The sequence below is a fragment of the Chionomys nivalis genome, chromosome 6, assembly GCF_950005125.1.
Source record: "Chionomys nivalis chromosome 6, mChiNiv1.1, whole genome shotgun sequence".
In the NCBI taxonomy this organism is placed as follows: domain Eukaryota; kingdom Metazoa; phylum Chordata; class Mammalia; order Rodentia; family Cricetidae; genus Chionomys; species Chionomys nivalis.
Window position 1 is genome coordinate 57,173,671 of NC_080091.1, and position 22,120 is coordinate 57,195,790.

Sequence of the window (22,120 nt, forward strand, 5' to 3'; positions counted from 1 at the left end):
CTGGAAACTCTCCCCAAACCACATTGCCTTAGCCTCACTTTCTCTCATCCTATTTCCTATTGATCTTTAAGTGAGCTAGAAGTCACTTATTTCACTGGGTGGTTGTAAGGGTTAGCTGAGTGGAACATCATAAGCACTGGCAACATGTTCTCTCTCTCTCTCTCTCTCTCTCTCTCTCTCTCTCTCTCTCTCTCTCTCTCCCCTGGTGGTGAGGCAGGCTGGTCTAGAGTTACAGGTATGCCTCACCACACTCAATTTTGTTACCGACAAGCATATAGTCTAGGCTACCCTATAACTCAATATGCAGCCAAGGCTTGCCTTGAACTCGTGTTCCTTCTGGCTCTGCTCCCCCCTCAAGTGCTGAAAGTATCGGTACATGCCACCATACTTTTGGCTTCATATGTATCTAGGTGGTTTATCTAGGGTAGAAGAAGAATGTTCACGGACCACAGAATTTCCTCATAGTTCAGGCATGAAGGGATTGACATTTCAGTGCTATTTCAAAGTTCTAGGCAAGGGGCTAATTAGCACAGCTCCGGTCTGATGTCTCCGGTCTAACCAGTTGGGGTGGGGGTGAGGAGAGCACCATAGAAGCATTCCGCCAGAGCGGACAGGCAGAAGATTGCCTCTACAGAGCGGGCTGAGGACTTCCTGGAGCGTTGGAGCTCCAGGCTATGTGGCTCATAAGTCCTTAGCTTTCCTGAATGATTTGTCCTCAATGCATCAATACACTGAGCTCTCCAGGCTGAAAGTCAAGGGAGCTAGAACTGATCTACCCTGGGATCCTGCCAACTATCTGGGTCTGTAGATGGCACTAGGGCACGCATCATCCCAGGTGAGAAGCAGACTTCACTGGTCCAGGCAACCTCTGTGACCCTGGAAGCGGGTGGGGAGGCAGCCTGTGCCGAGTTGGTGACCTCAAGGTGCAGAGAAGAAATGAGAAGCCAATTCCTGGCACTAGGGGAAAGTGACCTGCACACTGCTAATTAAATGTGACCCCCCCCCCGCTTTTGGGGTCTGCGGGGGCGGGGGTGGGAGGAGAGGATGAGGATGAGGGATGGAGTGGGCAGAGCTCAAGAAACCAGCCCATCCCTTAAGACCACAGATGCAGAGGTGTAACAATCTGGGCCTTCTTGATGACATTTTTGGGGACAGAGCTTCAACTTGGGATCTGTGCACCCCCTTCACTATCCTGCGTCTCATTTGTAGAAGGGTGCTTTATTCTGAACCTTGGGACCAGGCCAGGAAGGATTAAGGGATGATGGGTGGTTTGGTGCCCCTTGGACTCCACAGTTAATCCCAGATGTGAGCTTCTGGCTGCCACAGTCCACCCCGCCCTCCCCCCACACTCCAGTGACCACGAGAGGATTAGGGGCCAATTGGTTGGGCAGATTACACCCTCTCAGCACATTCTTAGGGATGCTCGGTTGAAGCTGCTTTTGGGTCTGAACCATTTGGAGTCCAAGATCCTCCTGGTCCATCTGAGAACAGCAGGAAGTCATGCATCTAGGTGGTTTTGAGGACACACGGAAGTTAGACTCTCAGAGACAGGCTTACCTTGTCAACCAGAGAAGTCCATTCTGGGAGCCTGTCCTGGTTTGCTTCCTGTTTCTGTGATAACCAAAAGCAATTTGGGAAGGAAGGGATTTCTTTCCTCCAACAGCTTATAGTCCACCGTGAGGGCGAGTGAGGGTAAGAGCTCAGGGCAGAAGCCTGGAGGCAGAAACCGAAGCAGAGTCCATGGAGAAAAGATACTACTTATTGGCGTTCTTTCCCTGGCCGGCTTTCCCTGGCCGGCTCAACTATCTTATACAATGTAGGACCACCTGCTGAGGGGTGGCACCGCCCACACTGGGCTGGGCCCTACCATGTCATCAATTATTAACCAAAAAAATGCCTCACAGACTTTGCTACAATCCAACCTGATGGAGGCGGTTCCATCATTGATGTACCCTTCCCCAAAATGAAGTTAGGTGGTGTCAAATCGACAGAAAACTAACCAGAGCAGGGCAGTGGTGGTGCTGGCCTTTAATCCTAGCAGTCAGGAGGCAGAGGCAGGCAGATCTCTGTGAGTTCGAGGCCAGTCTGGTCTACAAGAGCTAGTTCCAGGACAGGCTCCAAAACTACAGAGAAACCCTGTCTTGAAAAACCAAAGGAATAAAAAAAAAAAAAAGAAAAACCAGAAGAAGGAAAAGAAGAAGAAAAGGAAGTCTCCCAGTTGGCTCCAAAGAACCTTCTGGTATTCTTGAGCTATGGTAGACTGATGACCTTCAGTTGTCAGGGTCAGTGGGACAGTTGCTGCCAGGAGAGGAGTTAATGAGCCTTGCTGTAGGCAATGCAGGGAGGTGGGATGTCATCCTATGTAGAGTGTGCCTCCCCAGGGAGAGGCTGTTGGAGGAAGGCCTGTGCATGAGACGCCAAAGTGTTTCTCTAAGCATCCAGAGGAGACAGGACCTGCCAAGCTCTGAGAAGCCATGTACTAGAAAGCCAAAGCCCTGGTGCCAGAGCCAAGCTGCCATATCCCAGAGAAAAGAGGCGGCTCCGTTGGCACAGGGGGAGGATCCCACAAGGGAAGGGACAGGTCCCTTGACTCACTTGACCCCTCCCCCCTCTTTCCAGTTCTGGATCACTTTCAAAGTCATCACAGGGTGCTGTGAGTGGGCTCTGCAGAGAGACCTCAGAGGCCAGAGACCACGCAGCCACTGCCAGCAGATCTCTTGATTTTGTGAACCCCATTGCTACAGGGACCTGACGCTTCCCTCTGGGTAGGCAGCTGAGTTGTGAGCTGCGGTTACAGATTCAGAGTGAATTTGCTTTTACTTGGGTTGTCTATTTTTGTATCCACTTTCTATATCTAGATCTGAGGTAGCTACGGGTCTGAGTGCTGTTTTAATAGCTTTGCCACTTGCCTGAGATACACAGAGCAGCTCATTTTGGGATCTCAGAGAGCTGACTTCTTGACCTGAACCTCTTCTGCTTCCTTCCTGCATTCCCTTTAAGAGAACCACCTCGCAATTGTACAGGCTACATTGCTACCTCTCCCTGTACGTTTCTTTCCTTCGGGGTGCCCAGCTGTCCAGATTTTCCGGACACTGCCCCATTTAACATTTAAGGTCTCTGTACAATGCTTGCTCCTTCCTAACTTTACAGGCACACTGTCAAAATGCCAACCACCTCAGTGCCTACCTGACTTGCTCCTTTTCCTCAGCACACTGTGCCGTGTCTGAATTCCTCCTACAAGGGTCGCTATTTCTCATCTCTCACAGCTTAACATAAGGCAAGAGCATCCAGATCTTAGAGCCCTACACTTAAGCTAATGGAGGCTAAGGTTCATACCGTGGGAGGCTGAGGTGGGAAGGATTCCTGTGCCAACACAGTGAGTTCCAGGATAGGCTGGGCTATAAATTAATTTATACTTCTTTGGTTTTAAAAAATATCTATTTGTTGTGTGTGTGTGTTTGTCTATACGACAATGCAGGAATGAGGTCAGGGGACAACATGTAGGAGTGAGCTCTCTCCTTCCACCATGTGGGTCCTGGGGGTTGGACTCAGGTCATCCACTGCCAGCAAGTGCCCTTATCCACTGAGCTATCTTCGGTTCCTCCTCCTCCTTCACCACCCTCTCTCCATCACTTCTTTTTCTCTTTCTATTAGAGGTGGTTTCCACAGCCCAGGCTGACCTTGAAATCCTTAGCTGAGAAGGTTGTGTCTTTTGGCTCCTTCTGCCACTACTTCCTGAGTGCTGGGATTCCAGGCACGCGCCACCACACCCAGTTGAATTAGTGCTGGGGACTGGAATCTATGACTTGGTGCACGCTAGGCAAGCACTCTACCAATTGAGCTACACCCCAAGCCCATACATTCATTGTATAAATACCTTTATATAATTTGTAAATCTGCTGAAACAATCTGAACAACCAATGTTAAAAGTCTTTTATTTACAACTTATAAACTTTGATTATATTATCTTTCTCTTGCAGTACTAGGGACCTCTTGGTATCCCTGGACCTCATACTGTCAGGTATATCTTATACAGCCACAGCCTGAGAGAGGAGAGAGAGAGAGAAAGAGAGAGAGAGAGAGAGAGAGAGAGAGAGAGAGAGAGGAAAGATAGAAGGTGTCCTTAGGAGACCTCAATTAGGTAGCTGAGAATGACCTTGAACTCTTGAACTTCTGGTGCTCTTGCCGCCAGCTCTATAGTACTGGAATTTACGAACCTGCCTGTAGTGGTGCACACCTTTAATCCCCAGTACTCCGGGAGGCTGAGGTAGGAGGATCTCTGTGAGTTCAAGGCTGAAGTGGTCTAAACCGACTGGTCTACAGAGTTCCAGGACAGTCAAGGCTACACAGAGAAATTCTGTCTCAGAAAAAAAAAAAAAAAAGAAGGAAGGAAGGACTTTGTAAAGTCCTTTCTGTGTAACCTGAAAGACAGTGAACTTGGAGGAATTCTCTAAATCAATTCTCTTGCCTGCTGGGCCTCACACCTGAGACACTCCTGCCAGATTGCATCACTCCAGGTGCTGCTGAGTTCTCGTTCAAGCAAATCTCCGGCCACGCTGGCCACAGCAGCGAGATGGTAAGAGACTAACTAGTTCCATGCTGTGACCTCAGAGTTGTGCTAACAGCCGAGTTTTGAGCAAGCAGAGAGAATTGCTCCTAGGGTTGAGGGAAGTCAAAAGGACATCAGTAGGTAGCAGTGTGAACTGAGCCTCCAGCAGGGGTGGGATCCTGAATGGAGCAGGTCACAGACGCCAGGGATGGGGAGAGTTTTGAGAGAGACAGTTGTCAAAGCCACAGAAAGATTGACACCATGAGGACACGCAACAGACCAGACGCCACTTGGATTACCAGAGCTTAGTCTCAGAACGTGCTGCTGGCTGACAGATTTTGGTAGCAAGCACAAAGGCCAGCAGAGGCATCCCTTCAAATCGTTACTGGGGGAATTTCTTGGTCTCCAGGAGCTGCTGGCTTGGGCTCCAGGAAGACATCCCAGGCATTTCAAACATCTGTCCGCCTCCCTTAATCTGTTACCATTGGGACTAGAGGAAGAAAACAATCATTTGACTTCCCACAAGGTACCTTTTGCAAGCTCAGTGATAAGAATAAACTACTTTTTACCCCATTAGCTTTTGAGCTGAAATGGAAAGGAATAATGGGGTAGACAAGGAGCCAGACCCCAGGCAGGAATTACAGGGGCAACCTCCATCCATTTGGAAAAAGCAGAAGTTGCGACCCGTCAGGATGTCTCACCCCTGGTGCAATGAGGCTGTAGGCTGGTCTTCTCACCCCTGGTGCAATGAGATTGCTGGTGGTTCTTCTCAGCCCTGGTACTGTTGGACCCTAGAGTCCAATCACTGAGGAGGAGTCGCCCCAAGAGAACCATCTCTCACACCACAGCTGATGTAAAAGCATGAGGATTTTTATTAATTCTGTCATGACAGGGTCTTTCAGCATTAGAGACCAAAAGGACCCTGAATAGCTGGTACAGGCTACTTTTAAAGCAATAAGCCACAAAAGGAAGGGGGGGTGTCTGGGGGTTGCTCTTTAACTATTATGATTGGCTTATTCAAAAGGACTATTACCAATAATTGACTGGAGAGCAGTTGCCAGATCAGATGAGGTAAGAGGGAAACATCTGAGGGTCACTTTGCCTCTTTCCCAGGGCCTGAGTCAAAGCATCAGTAACTGGGTCAACACCTAAGGGTTATCTTGCCCCTATTCAGGGAGATGGAAAGTTCCCAACATCTCAGTACATGCACATGTAGCTGTTAGTTAGGTCCTTGGTTCCCAGGGGGAGGGGGGAGCACTACTGCTGAGACTGAGAGGGCTCAGAATTGTCCTCAAAATTGTCTTAAAGTTTTACAGTACAATGAGGCAGTTCTTCGCTGGGGCTTTCAGTCCTGTGCATTCCAGGGTGTTCATAGAGCCTCTGGCCTCTGCCTGCTAGAAGACAGTAGCAGCCCTTGTCTTCAGTGTGACAGCCAATAAGGCCTGCAGATGTTTCCAAGAATCCCCTGGGAACAGTTGTCCCGGCCCACCTTGCTCTACCTATAAGATGCAAGAAGAGTTTATCAGGCATCAAGACAGTCTCTTGTCAATGATTTCCTTTTCTTTCTTTCTCTCTTTCTTTCCTTCTTTTCTTTCTTTCTTTCTTTCTTTCTTTCTTTCTTTCTTTCCTTCTTTTCTTTCTTTCTTTCTTTCTTTCTTTCTTTCTTCTCTCTCTTTCTGCCTTCCTTCTTTTCTTCATTTATTTCCTTCCCTTCTCCTTCCTTCCTTCCTGGACATATGAGATAGGTCCTAACACATGCTAAGCCAACACTCAACACTTAACTGGAATGCCAGAGGCCCGGCATTTGACCCTCTGCAGTGCCTATACTGGGGTGATAGCAGCACACAGATCTCTAATTGCAGCCACTTCACCAGGGGAACTGAGGATTAAGACTTCACCTTTAGCCAGGTGGGAACACTTGGGAGGCAGAGGCAGGTAGATCTGAGTTAGAGGCCAGCCTGGTCTACAGAGGGAGTTCCTTAATAACCACGGCTACGCAGAGAAACCCTATCTCAAAAAACAAAACAAAACAAAACAAAATGCCCTAAATTTATGCCCTGACCTCAGCCAGCCTGAAGCCACCTGGGCTACATTAGATTCCTGTCTCCAAAAAAACCAAAGGAAAGTGAGACCGCAAGCTGCTTTTAGTCAGGTTGGGGACAGGTTTGTAATGCCAACATTTCTAGGGTGTCTGGGGCAGGAAGGCTTCCAAAAGGACTAGGCTATCTGGACAACCCCCATTTGACAGTATCAACCCACCAGGGCCTGGAGAGACAGCTTAGCAGTTCATAGCTCGTGCAGAGGACCCAGGTTTGGTTCCCAGCATCTATAACTCTACTTGCAGGGGATCCAGGATCCTCTTTTGACTCCATGGGAGCTAGGCACACATGTGACATACACGTAGACATAACATATTACACACGTAAACAAATCTTTTAAAAGACTTCAACCATTCCCATTGGTGGTTGGGCATGGGACAGACTTCAGGAACGTACTGAAACCGAGACGTCCCAGGCTGCTGTTACCACTGGGACAGCTTTACCCTTTCCTGGCCCTGAAGGATGTGGCACTTGGCTCCTTCATCTCCTAATTCCACTCCGGTTCTGAAGGATCACTATCTGCAAGTTTCCGATGTAACCCCAATAAGTTGAACTATTTTGGGCAAGTCGTCAGTTTCCTGGATCTCCATTCCTCCCTGAACTGTCTGTCTCCAGAAGGTGGGAATAGAACAGTGTGTGGGGCTGCTGGGAGAAGAGACTATAAACACAAAGGGGGAGCATTTGGATGTGCCTGATTGTGCCTCGGGGCCTCCGTCTGTACTACTCTGGACATATTCTCAAGGCTAAACCATATTATATGCAAGGTAAGATGGTGAGGGACGCTGTGGGCATCTGACAGATGAATCAAGAGCAGCCACGACAGTGGCACTGAAGCTGATCTCCAACAGTGAGGCCATCTTCTCAGGAACAGACTCAAAGCCTGAGGTCCAGCCTCTTTGTCCTGCCTCTGAGTTACAGCCAGATTGCAGGGCAGGTGTAGAGGCATTTCATTTAGTGCCTTTTGTTTTGCAGTCGGGGGTGACCAGGGAGTGGAAAGGGAACTTGAGGCATCCCTCCCAAGTGCTTGGCAATTGTTATAGCATCAAATCACTCCCGCAGTTTGTGGTAGTAATTTTTTTTCTTTTCCTTTTGAGGCAAACTCTGGAGTAGCTCAGGTTAGCCCCAGACTTGTGGTATAGGTTAGGATGATCTTGAATCCCACAATCCCCCTATTTTTGCCTCCCTAGTGCTGGGAATTTACAGCATGCCAAATGACCCTCCCCATTTTTTGTTTTGTTTTGTTTTGAGGCCTCATTTCTCTGTGTAGTCCTTCCTGGCTGTGCTGGAGCTTGTTCTGTAGACCAGGCTGACCTGGATCCACTCAGGAATCCACTCAAATATCTGGATTAAAGGCATGCATCACCACACCCGGCTGACATCTCTTTTATTTATTTATTTATTTATTTATTTATTTATTTATTTATTTATTTTGGTTTTTCGAGACAGGGTCTCTCTGTAGCTTTGGAGCCTATCCTGGAACTCCCTCTGTAGACCAGGCTGGCCTCGAACTCCCAGAGATCCGCCTGCCTCTGCCTCCCGAGTGCTGGGATTAAAGGCGTGCACCACCACCGCCCGGCCCTGACTTCTCTTTTAAAAACATTTGAGAAGTTTCTTTTAAAGCCGGGTGGTGGTGGCGCACACCTTTAATCCCAGCACTCGGGAGGCAGAGGCAGGCAGATCTCTGGGAGGTCGAGGCCAGCCTTGGTCTACAAGAGCTAGTTCCTGGACAGGCACCAAAGCTACAGAGAAACCCTGTCTCAAAAAACCAAAAAAAAAAAAAAAAAAAAAAAAAAAGTTCTTTTAACAGCTGGAGGTGGGAAGAAAGGCTTTAGTGAATAAAATGTTTTCTGGGAGCTAGGGACATGGCTCGCTAAGTGGAGAGCTCAGTATGCACAGAGTGCTGGGCTCTCTCCCCAGCACTGCACAAAGCAGGTACCACATGCTTGTCATTCCAGCTCTCTGGAGGTGGGGGCAGGAGACTGAGGAGCTCAAAGTCATCCTTTGCTGTATCACAAGTTTGAGATCAGCTTGGTTTACCTGAGATCCTGTCTCAAAAGGTGTGGGGGAGCCGGGCAGTGGTGGCACACGCCGTTAATCCCAGCTCTTGGGAGGCAGAGTCACGTGGATCTCTGTTGAGTTTGAGTCTACCTGGTCTACAGATCGAGTTCCAGGAGTCTCCAAAGTTACAGAGAAACTCTGTCTGGAAAAAACAAAACAAAACAAAAAGGTGTAGGAGGATACAGGGGAGATGGCTCAGTGATTAAGAGTGCTTCCTGCTCTTCCAGAGGACTTGAGTTTGGTCCTCAACACTTACGTTGGGTGGAGCCAATTATTAATGGGTATGGGCGTGGTGCTACACGCCCATTATTCCAGCACTGAGAAGCTGAAGCAGGAGGATTGACACAAGTTCAAGGCAAGCCTGATCTGTATTGTGACTTCTAGATCACTCTGGAATTGCATAGTGAGACACTGAAAACAAAACAAACCAACAAACAAAAACGGATTTAGGGCTCTTACAGCCTCATCACCTCTAAACCTTCACCTTGGCTATTATTAGGCTTCAGTACAGGGCTCTGAAGTATCATAGTCAGACTAATTTAGTAATTTTTTTGTTATACTGGATCATGTTGCTATGTGTTTTTTTTTTTATGAAATGCCAGTTTTCAGTGGCATTTCAGCCTAGTTTCATCCAATGAAAGTCTAATTTATCCAGTGAAAGTCTGGTTCATCCAGTGAACGTCTGGTTCATCCAATGAAAGTCTAGTTCATCCAGTGAAAGTCTAGTTCATCCAATGAAAGTCTGGTTCATCCAGTGAAAGTCTAGTTCATCTAATGAAAGTCCGGTTCATCCAATGAAAGTCTGGTTCATCCAATGAAAGTCTAGTTCATCTAATGAAAGTCTGGTTCATCCAGTGAACGTCTGGTTCATCCAATGAAAGTCTAATTTATCCAGTGAAAGTCTAGTTCATCCAATGAAAGTCTGGTTCATCCAGTGAAAGTCTAGTTCATCTAATGAAAGTCTAGTTCATCCAATTAAAGGCTTGTGCCACCATCACCTGACAATCCTTAACCTTTTAAATGACCATTTATTTAGTCGAGTGGTGGTGGCATATGCTTTTAATCCTATTTCTCAGGAGGCAGAAGCGGGCAGATCTCTGGGAGTTTGAGGCTAACCTGATCTACAGAGTGAGTTTCAGGATAGCCAGGGCTACACAGAGAAACCCTATCTCAATCCAGAAAACCAAGACAATTAGATGACTGTTTATTTAAGATAGGGTCTTATGTAGCCCAGGTGGCCTCAAATTTGCAACACAGAGCAGAAGCAGGCCTTGAATTCCTGGTCCTTCTGCTTCTGACTATGGAGTGCCAGTGTCCAGCTCTGTGTCAGTACAGAGAGGGCATGGATTCCCTGAAGCTGGAGTGACAGGCAGCTGTGACCCATCTGATGTGGGAGTTGGGACTTGAGCTTGGATCCTCAGAAGAGGTTTAACACCCTAAACCAATGGGCAATCTCTCCAGCTCTCGTTGTTTTGAGACAGAGTCTCACTCAGTAGCTCAGGCTTCGAGTGTTGGGGTTATAGGTAGCGGCTACTTTGCCTGACATAATTCTTAACCTTAAAATTGGTTTTGGACTGGGTGCTGCAGCTCTGAGGAGACCTTGCTCACATGTTTAAGGCCCAGGAATAAAAACACACAAATAAATAAATGATTCTGGGTTATAGGAACAATTTTCAGAGTGTAGTTTCATTGCCAGCCAAAGCTACACTGTGAAATGTCCCCACCGCACACAAAAAAGACACCTAAAAACAAACAAACAAACAAAAAACCAAGCAAGCAAAAAACAAGACAAACAAAACTTTTTTTTTTTTTTTTTTTTTTTTTTTGAGAGAGGGTTTCGCTGTAGTTTTAGAGCCTGTCCTAGAACTAGCTCTTGTAAACCAGGCTGGTCTCGAGCTCACAGAGATCTGCCTACCTCTGCCTTCCAAGTGCTGGGATGAAAGGCGTGCGCCACCACTGCCCAAATCCAAAACCATTTTGAGGTGGGAGAGTAGCTCGGTGGTAGAAAGCATCATCCACAGTACTGCCCCTTCCTCTCAAAAGAGAAAATGAACACAAGGAAGTAACTGGGATGATGAAGTTTAGTTTTAGGGAGGATTCTGGGTAGGGCGTTTTGTCCCTATGGGTGGAGCTAAATTACACAGCCTCGCCTGACTCTGTAAAAGCTCGCTTCGTCTTGGTTCTCAGGCAGTAGTCATTCCTAGTGGCTCCTAGTTCACCAATGGCTTCCAGGTCTTCAGTGGTTCCCAGCTCAGACCCCCAGCTCCTCCATTATTCCAAGTTGTCCTCCTTCAAGGTATGAAAGTCACAGAGGGGTCTGTGGGCTATAGCAGCTGTCTTCGGGAACATGGAGGGTTTGTGAAATGTTGGGACCTGTTTTCCAACCCTGATGGCTTTGGTGTTGGTGAGTACCTTCGCTTGGCACAGCACTTCAATGGTGCCTTCTTAGAACCCACCTCTCAAGGCAGCCTGCTGGATGAACTGGGGAAGGGATTGCACGGATTCACTCATGCCCAGGCCAGTGAGGAACATGAACATGGGCTGAGCTTGAGTTTATCTGCAAAATGGAGGTGAAAATCACCGAGTAATTTAACAATGTGTGTGGGGCCTGAGCAGGTCAGATGTGAAAAGTGCAGGCTTCTGGCCTGCTGCTCGGTGGTGAAGTTCAGGGATTCAGCAGCAAAATGGTGATGGATCCAGGCTCCCAGGTGGCTGGAGATTAAAGAGACTCAACCCAAAGCCCGGGGCTTAGCCACCAGTCATGTCGCTACATCTTTGGGAAACATGGTTTCTGGTTGGTTGCCTCTGCTTGGCAGGTGGTCTTTTCCCTGTTTCAGGCAAAGAAGAACTGCTTGTTGGGTTGAGACAGGGCTCAGGCATGGCTTTGCCTCTTGGCTCAGTTAATGACCACTTTATTGTTCTTACCTCTGGGAATTTAGGTTGGGGGGAGGAGAACTAGTGATTTTCTGGGTGGTGGTTGGGCTAACTCCTTCTTGGTTATCCACAGAGCTTGTTAATGCAGCAGAGGGTTTCCCAGTGTATAGGGTCCCCAACTCCATAAAAGATGCTAAGGAGGAAAAGATAGGGAAGGAACAACTCTCCACAGGACAGAAAAGCCTTTGCAAATGTGTGTGTGTGTGGGGGGGGGTCCAGTCTCTTCTGAATATTTAGTGACCAATGTTAGGAGCAACTAGGTTCAGCAGCCTTGCCTATAAGAGAACATTTGGAAGGCAGAGGAGGCAGGAGTTTTATTTTATTTATTTATTTATTTATTTATTTATTTATTTATTTATTTATTTTTTGTTTTTCGAGACAGGGTTTCTTTGTGGTTTTGGAGCCTGTCCTGGAACTAGCTCTTGTAGACCAGGCTGGTCTCAACTCACAGAGATCCGCCTGCCTCTGCCTCCTGAGTGCTGGGATTAAAGGCGTGCGCCACCACCGCCCGGCTAGGCAGGAGTTTTAGTAGCTCAAGGTTATCCTTGGGTACACAGAGCCTTCCAGGCCAGCCCTGGGGTACATGAGACCCTCAAGGTGATAATGGCATTGGGGATTGCTCATTTGCTAATGTATGCTTAGCATGCGTGAACACCAGCGTTTGATCTGTATAAACCAGGCTGCACACGTCTGTAATCCTAGCATTTTATAATCCCAGCAATTAATTTCGGCTCCCAGAATGGAGGAGGTCGGGAAATCAGGATTTCAGGATTATCCTTCACTCTCAAGAAAGTTCAGTCTGAGCTGGGCGGTGGTGGCATGCACCTTTAATCCCAGCGCTCGGGAGGCAGAGGCAGACAGATCTCTGAGTTCAGTGTGGTCTACAAAAGCTAGTTCCGGACAGGTTCCAAAGCTGCAGAGAAACCCTGTCTCAAAACCAAAAGTTCAAGTCTGGGCTGTACTAGACCCTATCTCAAATAAAATTTAAGAGCCAAATTTGGTAGCATACACCTTTAATTCCAGCATTTAGGAGACAGAGATAGGTGGATCTTAGTGTCCTGGTTTACAGAACAAGTCCCAGGACAGCCAGGGCTACACAGAGAAACCCTGTCTTGGAAAAAAAAAAAAGTAAATATTAAAAATTTTGAAAAAAGAAAATGCACAGAATACAATTCAGGAGGGGACAAGAAACAGGAGCTATGAAAGGAATGAGACAATCTTATTGCAAATTACATCCTATTTGCATGCTGGTGCTGCAGAAATAGATCCTATTTACAAGGTCCAACCTGGACACCCGGTTTATCAGCTCCGAGTCTGTGGGGCAACACGAAGTCCCATAGAATGTGGAGTTTGGATGACTTGTGCTTTTTTTTTTCTTTGAAGAAAAAGATGTTTCAGCCAGGCAGTGGTGGTACGTGCACTCAGCACTCAGGAGGCAGAGGCAGGTGGAACTCTTGAGTTCGAGGCCAGTCTGGTCTATGGAGAGAGTTCAAGGACAGCCAGGGCTATGCAGAGAACCCTGTCTCAAAAAATAAAAAGGGGGGGGGGATGTTTTGTAGCCTAGGCAAGATGACAACTTCAGCTCCGGATCCATCTCAAACCACGGGATTACAGGAGTCTGCCACTACGCCTGGCTTTGGATTTAAAGTGCTTTCATATATATATATATATATATATATATATATATATATATATATATATATGGCTTTAAAACAAACAACTTTGGTTCAAAAGGAAGCATTCTTGTTATTACAGCATCTGACTGGAAGCGGGGTGGATGAGCCAAGAACCATAAATATGTCACTGCTGAAACAAGTGTCCTCCAAGCTTCCCCTCTCCAGGAGCCCAGACAGAGAAGGTACACTAGCCAAGTCTAGAGGGCTCTCAGAGCTTAAGACACTTAGCTAGTCTAGGTCTTCAAAGGAATAGAGTGACAGTTCGTCAAAGGACTGGATGGTGCCTGGATTGGAGGGCTGCTGACCTTACCCATCACCTTCCCTCCCTCCCTCCCTCCCTCCCTCCCTCCCTCCCTCCCTCCCTCCCTCCCTCCCTCCCTCCCTCCATAAGCACTGTGTATCTGGGGTTAGATTTGTTTTAACACCTGAGTTTAAATGTTTCAGGGCAGGGCCTGTTTCTACTTAGCCTCAAGGCCCACATTTCTTCCTATACATCTCTCTCTCTCTCACTTTCTCTCTCTTTCTCTCTTTTCGAGACAGGGTTTCTCTGTAACAGTCCTAACTGTCCTGGAACTACCAATGTAGACTGGTCTGGTCTTGAATTTACAGAGATCTGCCTTCCTCTGCCTCCCGAGTGCTGGGATTAAAGCATACCGCTTGAGCCAGGTGGTGGTGGCGCACGCCTTTAATCCCAGCACTCGGGAGGCAGAGGCAGGTGGATCTCTGAGTTCCAGGCCAGCCTGGTCTACAAGAGCTAGTTCCAGGACAGGAACCAAAAAGCTACGGAGAAACCCTGTATCGAAAATCAAAAAAAAAAGCATGCCTCTTGGCTCCTATCTTTATCTCTATCCTTTCTTTTCTTCCTTCCTCTCTCCCTCCCTTCTTTTCTCTCTCCTCTTTTTCTCTCTTTGTTTGTGGTACGAGGATCAAGAACTACACTGTTAAGTCATATCCTCGGCCTCCTTTACCTCAGAGACAGTTTCAATGTAGCCCAGGTGGACCTTGAACTTTGATCCTCTTGTCTTCTGTGTAGTTTGGATTATATGTAGTCTTGAATTCTCAGGTCTAGATTCATTGAAGTGAACAACATCACGAATACTCCCTGGTATTAGGTGCTCAGAAGGACCGTGAGTCAGAAACAGCCTTAGGGAGCTCATGGTCTGGAGAGTGAAGAAAGGTGTGTGCCACCACCGCCCACTATAGAAGCCTTTTCGAAGCTGGCAGCATCTAGGCAGAGATCAGATATGGTCACGGAAATTGTTTCTATCCAGGAAAGGGGACCAGGAAGGTCAATGGTCCCGAAGCAGGAGCGAGCATGAGGGCTTTGAGAAACCGCTGGAAGCCTGCTGTAGTGGGTGGTAGTGAGGGTGGCCCAGCTTTGTTTTGTCCGGGACGATTTTCAGCTGTGCTGTAACTGATGGAAGGTTGGCAGGCTGGACAGGCTGGGGCCTGTCACTTGCGGCGGAGTACTTTCCTTGTATCTTTGTATATAAACCCAGGACTCTGGCTGTCACACTGGAGAAAAGAACGGAGCAGGTGTAGCTCAGGGAGAGCCTAGAAATCCATGCTGGGGAGATTCGGGTTCTAACTAACAGCTGAGAACACATCATCAGGGTGCCTGAATCACAAGTGCTGGGACAGCTCAGCTCTTTGAGCCCAAGATGGCTTAGAAACTGCTCTAGTTGGGTATAGCTCCTGATCCCCCTGCCTCTGCATTCCAAGTGCTGGGATTACAGGCATGAGCCACCGGCAGCTTCTGCTGTTTCTTTCTTTTTATTTTTTTTTCTTTTTATGTTCATCGATGTTCTGCCTATATGTCTGTGTGTGTGGAGGAGTGGGGTGTGTGTGTGTGGGGGGGAGGGTGTCAGAAACCCTGGAACTGGAGTTACAGACGAGCGTGAGCTGCCATGTGGGTGCTAGGTGTTGAATCTGGTTCCTCTGAAAGAGCAGTCAGTGCTCTTAACCACTGAGGCAATTCTCCAGTCCCTTCTTTTCAATTTTTGTTTCTAAAGTTTTAGCTCAGCCAGGCAGCTGTGGTGCACGCCTCTAATCCCAGCATTCGGGAGTCAGAGGCAGGCGGATCTCTGTGAGTTCGAGGCCAGCCTGGTCTACAAGAACGAGTTCTAGGACAGGCTCCAAAGCTACAGAGAAACCCTGTCTTGAAAAACAAACAATCAAAAAAAGTTAGCTCGTCTACAGATGTTCTAGAGTTTTTGTTTTTAGTGCTGGGATCAGCCTTGGCTTGGAATACACTCGATGAGAGCTTTACGAGGCCTGCATTTCCCACTCACTTCAGACACTGTTCTCCGCCTCCTCTTTCTTCTCGTGAGCTGGAATCAATTGTACTTTATCTGCTTGTAAGTTGCCCTAAATCTACATTGGAGCAACAGATGGAAAACTACAGCCCCCCGCCACGGGAGAGAGTTACTGAGAGTGCTTTTGAGTACCCCTTTTTAGCACCTTGTCTGCATATTTATGAACATACCCAAGTGAGGCTGAAAATGGACCGCCATTCCGTCTGCCCTGTGCTCTCGCCTCTCACTCTGCCTCATTTAAGCCTGCTTCTTTGAAGTCTGGGGCTTTCTCGGGACTACGTAATGCATTGCCATTCTTGAATTCTGGCCTAAGAGGATAGATTCTCTGGCCATGAGCCTGACCCAGCCATTCTAAGATTATCAAAATTGCCACAGGGCCTGGGAGACGCTCCTGACGAGTGCAGAAGCTCGAAGTGGGTTTGTTCAGGTGATTTACTGGGAGCCACTGTCTCTGCCATTCGTGACAAAGTCTACTCTAGGCCCCTTGCCCGCTGCTCATGGTCAGGGAAGAAAAGAGCCAGCCGTTTGTTCAGTGGCCTCAGAGGAGACCCAAACAGGCAGGCACAGAAAGCAGCTGCCTCCAGCAGGGCAGCTTGGAACCTTGCAGGCAGTATTGGCCATCTTCTGCCTTCAGAACCTGGCGGGTTTACGATGAGCAGAGCTAGTCTGGACGCTCCCATTTCATTTCAGGCTGGGATTTTCCCAGGCCTGGTGACTCAGGGCGGGGCATGGCACCGAGGAAGAGTTTGGCTGTGGGTGGCCTTCTCCGTCTCCCGTGGCAGTCTTCTCTGGGTGCCCCTGTAGAATCTTTCCATCATTTCTAGTTCTTAGAGAGCTTTGTTCCAGCCAGTGGCCTAACAGACAATAGGAAGAGAGAGAAAGAGCCCACAGATGCTGACCAGAAGTGAGAGGCCAGGGTCCATCCGCATCTGAGATGACATCGGGGTCAGGGTGAGCATTGGCAGTTCACACCTGCTTTATTTGACTTTTCCAACAATTCGGTTTTTCATTTATTTCTCAGTACTTAAGTGCTGGACCACGCTCCCTGCACATGGTTCTTTTCTTATTTTACTTCATTGGGACAATTGAGACTGGCTGGCCGAGATAATCACAAACTCCAGTCCTCCACTTCCCACCTCCTCCCCAAGTGCAAGAGCCACCACACCCAGCAGTTTTTACTTATTTATTTACTTATTTGTTTGAACTCACAAAGCCTGGGTGTCTGGCTTCCCCAGTGGAGTCCAAAGATCTACCAAATCAGATCATGCCTTGCTGTACCTGCCCCTGACCAGTGCCCAGCTCCTCCCAGAACTTTTCCCCTGTGACTGAACATGATACACCCGACTTGGTGTGGTCCATTGCTGGCTGCTTGGCTCAGTTGGGCGGCTCCCCCACGTGCTTGGCTGGATTCAGTTGAGGCGCCAACAGCCAGCGGTTAAGAATAAGACGTTTTCCTCTTCCATTCCCTGCTGTGTCTCCCTGCTTTCACCCCCACTCTTCACCACTGCTACCAGCTCTAAAGGTGGGTTCTGTAGACAGGGGCAGACTGGAAGGCAGGACATTTGGGGAGGCAAGCTGTCTTAGAGTGCTGGGTTTCTAGGAAAGAATTGGTTCATCTGAAGGGAAGCGGATTGAAAGCTGTTTCTGGGGAGGAGGTCTGCATCGTGAGGTGAGCCCACAGGAGGAAGGGCCCTACCAACCCCCTTTTAAAATCTATTTTTGTGCATTGGTGTTTTACCTGCATGTCTGTCTGTGTGAGAGTGTCAGGTCCCCTAGAACTGGAGTTACACACAGGTATGAGCTGCCTTGTAGGCGCTAGGAATTGAACCTGGATCCTCTGAAAGAGCAGCCAGTGCTCTTAACCCCTGAACCATCTCTCCAGCCCCACTACCAGTCCTTTGAAGTCTCTCACAGGTGTACTGGTTACCAGAACCACACCATGTATTTGGCATGACAGCATGTGGGGGTATCTATACTATGGTATAGGATGGACATCATGTATTTGTACAATTCTTTTACAGTTCTGAACCCTGAGATACTAGAACAGGTCACACCTGTGAGTTAAGTAAGGGGATCTGGTCTATGCACTATATAAATATACCCATTTAATAGATGAGGAAACTGAGACTTGGTTGAGCTAGCATGTCTGTGCCAAGTTACAACTAAATGGATGGATAAGCATATCATAATTTTAAAGTTCTTTCTGACTCCAAAATTGGCATGTTTAGCTGAAGATTTTCATGATGAAGACTATGAATCTCCTGTTATCCGTGCTCAGCCAGCACCAATCATGTACTCTAGACATGCAAAGGCTGGAACTGTCTTTCTGCTTCTTCAGAGCTGCTCCTTGTCCACGGTTGGCTTGATAAATGATTTCATTATGAGATTATGAAACAAATAAAATGTCTCCTTGGTCTGTTTTTCTTCTGCTCACAATGTAATTTCCCACACTGGGTTAGTCACAAAGACAATGTTTATTCTGGTTTCATTGTTCATCTGATGACCTTCTTGGCAAAGCCCAGAAGTAGTGCTAGAAGGTTCTAGAGACCCAGCCAAACTGGCTTTTAGGGCAGATCCACTCTCCAGAGAACCCGTTAGCCGTTAGTCTACCAATTGGACGGCTAGATAATTCATTCATTCAGCGGGGCACAGCCTTGAGTATCTCATAAGGCAGACTGTAAATTTGGTCTGTCTTAATATGCAGGGTAGGGTGGCTCATGTCTATAGCCCCTCGTTTAGGAGGCTGAGGTTGAAAGACGTGGAGTTCCGGGCTCTCTTTATTTCTATATATCAGTGTGAATACCACAATGATTTCTGGACAGTGCTTCACTATGTAACCCAGGCTGGCCTGGAACGTGTGCTCTTACCTCAACCTCGAGTGCGGGAAGTGGAGTTATACATCTATTTAAGCTCTCTCCAACATTTGTCAATACTTTAACACAAATACATCATGCAACGAAGTCCAGAGGAAGAGATTCGCCCCTAGAAACCACACAAAGACAAAGGACAAACATTGGCTGTGCAGGATAACCTCTGATACTTAAGGAATCCTAGGGTGATGATGGAGTTTCGGGAGTCTGTTCAGTTTGCTTGTTGCCAGCAGGAAAATGTCTAGTTTGTCACGAGATGATATGTCACTGTGCTGCTCAGAGTAACCTCCTACTGCAGGGCCTCCTGCAATCGTCTATCTCAGTCTTCCTGGGTACAGGCGTTTCATCGCTGTCTCCCTTCTCTCTATTTTATGTTTCACTGCATGGTGGGGTAAACATTTGTATGGCTCTAAGGTTTAGCTCATAAGAAACTTTGTCAAAATTAAATTGCAACAGTGGTAGCAGGAGGAAGCACAGATTTTAAATGGCGGTGCAAATGCTGGAGCCAGACGGCTGGGTGTAGATTCTAGCACTTGTCGGGACTTTGGGCAAGATGAGCTCGCTATCTTAATTTACTCATCAATAAAATGAAGATGATAAACATATCTTGTAGCAAGAAGTGAGTCAGTGTGTGGAAAACTTGTGTCCTTCACAGAGTAAACAGGTGTCATAGCTACGCTGACCACAGTACAGTTTCTATAGCAGCCGGCAAATCAGTTCAAGTCTCTACAGCATTGGAGCTCAGTAGAGCGATCCACTGGTCTTCGGCCAGACCCCACCACGCCATTCAGTTATTATGGTTCTGTATTGTAAATTGCATGCTTAATCAAGGTGTGGTTGTCCACACCTGTAACAACTCTTTCTCAACCAAATCCCAAGTATACAGATAGTACAAGAAAATTTTTTTAAAAATGGCTAGTAAAAGTTGCAAATTGACCACAAAGGAAATGACTACTCCTAAGATTAGTTAGGGTCTAATTAGCCCGGGCAGTCAAAACTTCCTCCCAGGCAGAATGACTTCTGTGGCGTGCCCTTGCCCCTGAACTTAAGTTACACCCTTAAGTATGCATTCCTGATGTTCAAATTCAGTTGGAGCTGGTTTGGGGATTTTAAATTAACGGGAGCAGCTAGGATGTCTTCTGACTTTGTTTGGCCTAATACTGTGTCCGTAAGATGCACTTCCTTTAGAATAAGTTGTTCATTTTCATTGCTGTGTATCATCTGGCTACTTTGACAACGAAAAAAGTTAATCATTTGAGTGTTTTCTCAGTTAGCTTCTATTCCTGGGAATGCCTATCAGAGATGTTCAGAGCTGTGCTCTTCTGGTCTTGCTTTGTTTGCTTTGTTGATCATCTGTACATGTGTTTTCTTTTATGACCATGCCTACCAGTGACTGTTACTCTTCACTCTGGCTTGCCCATGTGCTCTTTCTGTTTAATTTTTTTAATTTCAGAATTTATCTTTTTATTATAATTTCTTTTGTATTTTTATTTTATTGATTTTTATTGAGCTCTACATTTTTCTCTGATCCCCTCTCTGCCTCTCCTCTCCCCTCTTCAATCCTCCCCCCAAGGCCCCCATGCTTCCAATTTACTCAGGAGAGCTTGTCTTTTTCTACTTCCCATCTAGATTAGATCTATGTAAGTCTCTCTTAGTGTCCACATTGTTGTCTAAGTTCTCTGGGATTGTGGTTTGTAGGCTGGCTTTCTTTGCTTTATGTTTAAAAACCACCTATGAGTGAGTACATGTGATAATTGTCTTTCTGGGTCTGGGTTACCTCACTCAAAATAATGTTTTCTAGCTCCATCCATTTTCCTGCAAAATTCAAGCTGTCGTTATTTTTTTCTGTTGTGTAGTACTCCATTGTGTAAATGTACCACATTTTCTTTATCCATTCTTCAATCGAGGGACATTTAGATTGTTTCCAGGTCTGGCTATGACAAACAAAGCTGCTATGAACATAATTTTATACATATGTATGTGCATATGTGTTCAGAAGTGCAGAGGTCAGAAGAGGGCATCAAATCCCCTGGAACTAGAGTTACAGGCAGTTGTGAATCACCATGAGAGCAGAGAACTGAACCCAGGCCCTGTAAAAGCAGTAAGTGCTAAGACATCTCCAGTCCTCATTGTGGTTGTCTGCTGTCTGTCTGTCTGTCTGTCTGTCTGTCTGTCTGTCTCTATCTATCTATCTATCTATCTTCTATCTATCTATCTATCTATCTATCTATCTATCTATCTATCTGAGATAGCAATTCTCTTTATTATATAGTCCTGGAACTCGCGTAGCCCAGGCTGGACTTGAACTCACATCACTAACCTGCTTCCCAGTGCTGAGATTAAAGCCACACCCCCAACCTTGTGTTTTTTTTTTTTTTTTTTTTTTTTTTTTTTTTTTTTGGTTTTTTGAGACAGGGTTTCTCTGTGGCTTTGGAGCCTGTCCTGGAACTAGCTCTTGTAGACCAGGCTGGTCTTGAACTCACAGAGATCCGCCTGCCTCTGCCTCCCGAGTGCTGGGATTAAAGGCGTGCGCCACCACCGCCCGGCCTGTAATTTTTTTTTTTTTTGACACAGTGTCTCATGTAGTCCAGACTTGTCTTTCTATATATCAACTTGAGCTCCTGAGTCTCCTGCCTCTACCTCCCAGTACTGGAATTACAGGTGGGCCCACTACTTCTGGCTACTTCTTCATTTGAAAGGTGTGTTTCTTTTAATGTCTGGAATGTTTGCCTGTAATGATTCCAGACTTGCCTTGCCCCTCTAGATCCATTCTGTGTTTGAGGTAAGGGACAGGGGTCCATTTCATTTGTTCTCATTTGATGGCTGTTTATTTCCTGAAGACTGCACTGAAGTGATATCACTGTGAATCAAGTGTTTTCATTTGTGCACTTTATGGGGTTTGAGGCGTGGTCTCACGTGGTATAGGCTGGCCTTGAAATTCTGACCCTTCTGCCTTTAAGTTCTGAGCCATCCCACTTGGCTCTGGGTTTTCCTTTATTCATATACAGGGACTTTTGGGTTCTGTGAAGGAAAAGCATATTAAAGAATAGGGGAACTTGCTGATACAAACTCTTAGCTCAGTGCCAAGACAATGCAAAGAGGTACACATGGATTTCCCATCCTCAGTCTTTTATATGAGTTTACATGAGAAATCAGTCACATTGCACTCAGTATCAATAAATACATCTTCACAGTAAAAAAACACCACAAATCCAAAGAGCAATGACTTCAAGGGTTTCCATTCCTCTGAACTGTCTTATTTTCCTACACACCAGCCCCAGAGGCTCAGGTTTCAGACTCGTACCAGTTACACAAAACTGTATCTTTATGTAGCATGGGGAAGATGGTGGATGTGAGCCTCAATTTCAGACTAATGATATGATTTACCAAATTTCACCTCACAGTGCAGCGCTAAGCCGCGGTGAGCTGGTGTAATCCACGTCGGTGATAGATGGTATTTTAGAAGTTGGTCTGTAAACACAGGCTTTATCACTAACAAGGATGATTGGTATCTAAAAGCAATGAACACAGGGAAGGGTTCAGAAGAAGCCTGATAAAAGGGGGCTGAGAGTAGACAGACACTGCAGGGAAGGAATGCAGAGAGCTGCAGGCAAGCAGA